The following is a 5,293-nucleotide window of genomic DNA, read 5'->3' on the forward strand; positions in this document are numbered from 1 at the left end:
AACATTTAATCCACTTCAACACGTTTCAGTTTGTACATGTTTTGTGTATTTGGAGAATTGTGGTTCAGAGGTTAACACCATTGCCTCAAGGCAAAAGATACAATAAGCTGCTTTATTTCCTGAGACTCAATTATTCGTTCTAGTATTGGTGGTAGTTATTTGAAGCCAACTTTTGCTGTGGCCCTCTAAAAATAACCTGCAGCAAAAACACTGAATAAGAAACTGTATTTTTAGTGGTTCTGACAAATCTGGCCCATACCTGGTCTTATTTTTGCTGAGAACCTGTGCTCATCCACCTACCATGTTGGGCTGCCCTTGAGCAAGACCCAGAGCGTCAAGCCTTTGAATATACTTTGGGAAAAGGGCAGAAAATGTTCCCAAAAAAAGAGTTAGATGAGAAGGCTGATATCACTGTTTATACAGTAGATATGAAGCCACAGCCAGCAGCAGCAGCAGCTATGTTCAGGACTGTTTCTTGGCGAGGGCTTGGCTGGGACTCCCGCCAAGAAATAGTCCTGCTCAAACATAACCCCACATAAAACCGCAAATTCTCTTTTTCACACGTTTTGGTTTTTGTTGAAGTATCTAGTTGGTATATTTAATGGCTCATCAGACACACAGTGACTCTGAGTATCGATCTTCATGGGACATTTTGTTTTATGACATCTTTGTGGTAATCTTTTCACATTTGTGGCCGTTTATTTCTCTCTGTTGACATATTGTGCATTTGTGGACATTTTCCATGTCTTAATTTTCATTTTTGTCTGTTTCTGTGGTGTTATTCATCCCCGATTGATTGCCACCTTGTTTTGTGTTTGTGTATCTATGTGGTCTTTTTGTAGTTTTGTTGTCATTTTCTCTTTTTATAAGTGTTTCTATAGGGTCATTTATTTAATGTGGCTGCTATAAGCACCTCTTTCATCGTTTGTTATTTAATTATAGTTGCCTTGGTCTCCTGATGATTTTCAACGTTATCTCATTTATCAGTAGCTTTTTTTTGCAGATCTGTGTGGTCATTTGAAGTCTTTTCATGTTGCGGCTCTTTGCGGTCCTTCGATGTTCTTTTGTTGTTGTTTTTGGTGGCCTTTGTGATGGTTTTCCTCTTTTTTAATGTCATTGTGTGTCTCTTTGTAGTTGAAATGTGTGGCAACCGACCGACTTTGACTCCGAGCTCTTTACAACTCTGTAAAGTTAACAGTCTTCGTGTTTGTCCATTTTCGTTTTCTAACACTTTAAAGCCATTTTGAGTCTCTTTGTGAGCCTTTCATGTCTTTTCATGGTTGACTTGTTCTCTTTTGTGCTGAACGGCCTCATTTTTCCATCTCGTTGTAGTCTTCTCATAGCTCGGTTGACAATTTGTGTCTTTTTTTGGTTTTTTGTTTCTATGTGTGTAACATTTCAAGTCTTTCAGTGGTCCTTTTATGTATTTCCACAGTAGTCTTTATCTTTTTGTGTGGCAGTTGGCCTCCTTGTTGTCATATTGTTTCTTCCTGTAGATCTTGAACTCTCTACTGCTTTTTGTGTGGCTCTGTGGTCATTTTGTGTCTTTTTTTGGCCATCACATGTCTCTTCACCATTGCAGTGCTCTCTTTATGTGACCACTGATCATCAGAGTTGTGTTGGTCCCTTTCTGTGATGCCTGGCCACTTTTTTTTGTCATTGTTTGTCTTTTTGTTTGCGTTTCAGTCTCTGTAGCAATGTTGCATCTCTGTGTGGTCATTCTGTGACTCTGGGGATATTTTGAGCCTCTTGTTGGCTCCTTTATCTTTCTTCACTGTTTTTGTAATGTATAACACTTTGCATGTGGTCCCAGTGACTCTTTGACTCTCTGAGCCCTGTGGGCTAATTCGGTAATCCAACCATGACCCTCAAAAAGGCCTTTACAACTCTGTGAGTTAACATAGTGGTCTTCTTTTGTGTTTCTTGTCATTTTGTGACTCTATGAGTCTCTTTTTGGTCCTTTTATGTCTTTTCATGGTTGACTTATTTTCTTGTTGCGATGACCGACCTCATTTTTTCATCTCTTTGTGATCTGCTTGTAACTCTGTTTGCTTTTTGCATCTTTTTTGGTCATTTCGTTTGTGTGACTTGTGACATTTCAGTCAGAGTCTCGTTGTTGTCCTTTCATATCTCTTCATTGTTGTCTTCGTATTTTGTCTTCGTGTTGCCCTGGTTTGTTGTCATTTTGTGTCATTTTTCAGATGTTTTACTGTCTCCAGCTGTTTTGAGTCTCTGCCTGACCATCTTCATCCTCTTTAATGTCTTTTTAAATCTCTGTGTTCCTTCCATGTCTCTTTGTGGTTGTCTTTGTCTGTTTAAGTGACAGATTACCTCTTTTTGTCCTTTTGTTTCTCCTCAGAAACGACTCTGTGGCTGTTTCGCATCTCTAGGTGGTCATTTTGAGTCTTTTGTGGTTACGTGGCTGTCCATCATTGTTGTGATCTACTAAATGTGATCATTAATTTGCTTTTGTTGTCATTTTTTCTATTTTGTTGGTCTTTCTTTGTGATTAGTGCTTGTTGCAATTTCTGTGGTCCTTTTGCATTTCATCATTGTTATTGTTCTGTCAGTGTAATTGTTTTGTGTTGTCATTTTGTGTGTCTTTACAAATGTTTCTGTTGTTGCAGCAGTTTTGAGTCCATGTGGTTATTTTGTGTCTCTTTATAGTTTTCATTATCTCTTTTTCATTGTCACCATGTCTCTATCTAGATGCTTTAGGCTCACCAGCTGTTTTGCATCCCTATAATGTCAATTTTTGAGACTTTAATGTCATTTTAAGTTTTCATTTATTGTTGTCTTTTCCTCCTTTTTGTGAAGAATAATATATTTTTGTTCTCACTTTATGTTTTTTGTAGATGTTTTAGTCTCTGCAGCTGTTTTTTGTCACTGTGTGGTCATTTTAAGTTTCCTTTTGTGTATCTACAGAGTTTTCTTGCTCTCTTCCTGTGATGATTGGCCTCTTTCTACTGTCATTTTATGTATCTTTGTCGGACACTTTGCAGACACACCCACTGAATCTTTAGGCTCGTTCAGTAATCCATGCATTACTGTCAGACAGGATTTTATAACTCTGGAAACCCTGTGGTACCTGTTTACACTGTGAGGTAGAAGTGCAACATCTTGCCAGATGATCCTGCAGCAACAGTTTGGTTCAACTTTTTTTTTCCAACCCCGCATTGTTGTTGTGCTGAATCTCACTGCAGGGCTATACTGGGTGTGAACATGGCCTAAATGTCAAACTAGTTCTTTTAAGGTTCAATACCCACTCCTGGATGTGAGAAGGAGGCTTATAAACTGCATTAAGAGTTTAATTTTGGGAGTGAATAACGAAAATGTGGTCTCAGTATTGCAGAAATGACCCTCAGGCGGAGTGGTGCTGTCAGGGTTGGAAAAGGTAATGAGAAAAGCTGGAAAGGACCCCAGATATGAGGCCAGAGGCAAGAAAAATGACTGCACTTGAGTACAATTTAGATTACTTGTACTTGATTCAGCAGTTTTGCTACTAGTTTGATTTAAGCTCTGTTGTATTAAACCAGGTGATTTCAGAATTTTTAAATTACAGCGTTTTACCAAAATGCTGTGTCTATTTAACTCATAACTCACGAAGAGTTATTATCACTTTCCACCCAAGAGACGTTTAACATTTCAGATGACTTAACTATCAAATTACACAATATTTCACCACACTAAATACTAGTTTTTTTAAAGAACTGTCACAACTTTTTCCTCTTTGCTCTACTGATTATCTGCACTCTTCAAGTTATACTGATGTATGCTGTCCTCGCAGTGCATTTCAGGCAGAGCCAGACAGCCAGTTAACACGTAGATGTTCCAATAAACCGACAAGTCCTTGAATTCTTTGCAAGGTTTACTGAACAAATATCAGCGGAATAAAACTGAAAGATCACAGAAATATACAAGCATATTACTCCATGCAAATGGCAGCAGATTCAGCAAAATAAATCAAACTACTTCGCAGCTTACCGAGAAGGCAGAACACACCAGTAATGAGCTAGCTTACTCAAGATGGCACCTTCCAGTTAGCTTCTTCAAATTAATAAGATTTAAAACGTCAGAGGAAATAAGAAACACTATGACAGATCAATCACTATCCAGCTATCAAAAGTAGTAAAGGAGCTGATTACAGGCAAATAAACTCAAAGGCACAGCATGTGTGCAGCTGCATTCTCCGTGGCCAGCTAACACTCCAACGAGAAGCTAAAAAACTGGCCCAGTCATTACAAAGAAGGGCCACTAGGAGTCAGCATAAACAAATCGGGTACATAATCAATCGTTTAAGTCAAAACATTTCTGTTAAGGACAGCGCATTGTTGTACGTGGTCAACAGTTTCTGCTTGTTGAATGGTGATGTATTGACCCTGTATTAGATGAGGCTGCAGTGATTTTTCCTCTTGGTTTTAACAAGACCCGAGTGGCCAAAGCTATTCAGAAGAACACGATTTAGTTCTAAATCGTGTTTCATTAGCTAGTTTGAGCTAAATGACAGAATTACTAGAGCTTAGATTGTGATTCTTTCATGAGGCATTAAAGTGTTTGGTCTCGTCATGCAGATGTAGTTTGGTCTGTCTTCTGTGTCTTCTTCGTCCCATAGGGTGGTGTTTGTGTCCACGCACTTTAACCCCCATCCTGCTTTTTCTTAATGTGTTTATAACCATGTAGCTCTGTAGCTCTAACCATTGTTACCACACCTCTGCAGTTGTGCCTGTGTAGTGTTTGAGACTGTTTTCATTTGTGCAGCTAACTCATGCTTTAGTTATTAATTTACTACAAAACTTCATCTGAAAAAGGATAGGATTTGTCTAATATTTACTGTCTTTGAAATAAAACATTCTTAGACATGAATACAGGACAGATGTTTATGCACCATGTTTATCGGGACTCATTAACACAGTCTTTGGTTGTGTTGTTTGCCTTGGGGCACCGGTGGTTCAGGTGGTAGAGTTGGTTGTGTCCCAATCGGAAGGTCAGTGGAGTGATCCCTGACTCCTCCAGTCCATGTGTCGAAGTATCCTTGGGCAAGATACTAAACTCCAAGTTTGCATCCATCTGAATGTGTGACTGGCCAGAGTAAGTGCTGCAGATACAAAAATAGCCTCTGTCTCTGTTCAGATTCCGGGGTTTCAAACTTCTACTCGCTTCCAAGAAAAAAACCGCACAATGTCTATGAAGATGTATGGCTTACTTTTTTGTGACTTTGTATTATGTGTAATATGTACTTGTGACAAATGACCACTGAGCAGCAAAGCTAGAGTCACCGCAGGCAGAGACAGGA

This window comes from Astatotilapia calliptera, chromosome 20 (assembly GCF_964374335.1).
Source record: "Astatotilapia calliptera chromosome 20, fAstCal68.1, whole genome shotgun sequence".
NCBI lineage: Eukaryota > Metazoa > Chordata > Actinopteri > Cichliformes > Cichlidae > Astatotilapia > Astatotilapia calliptera.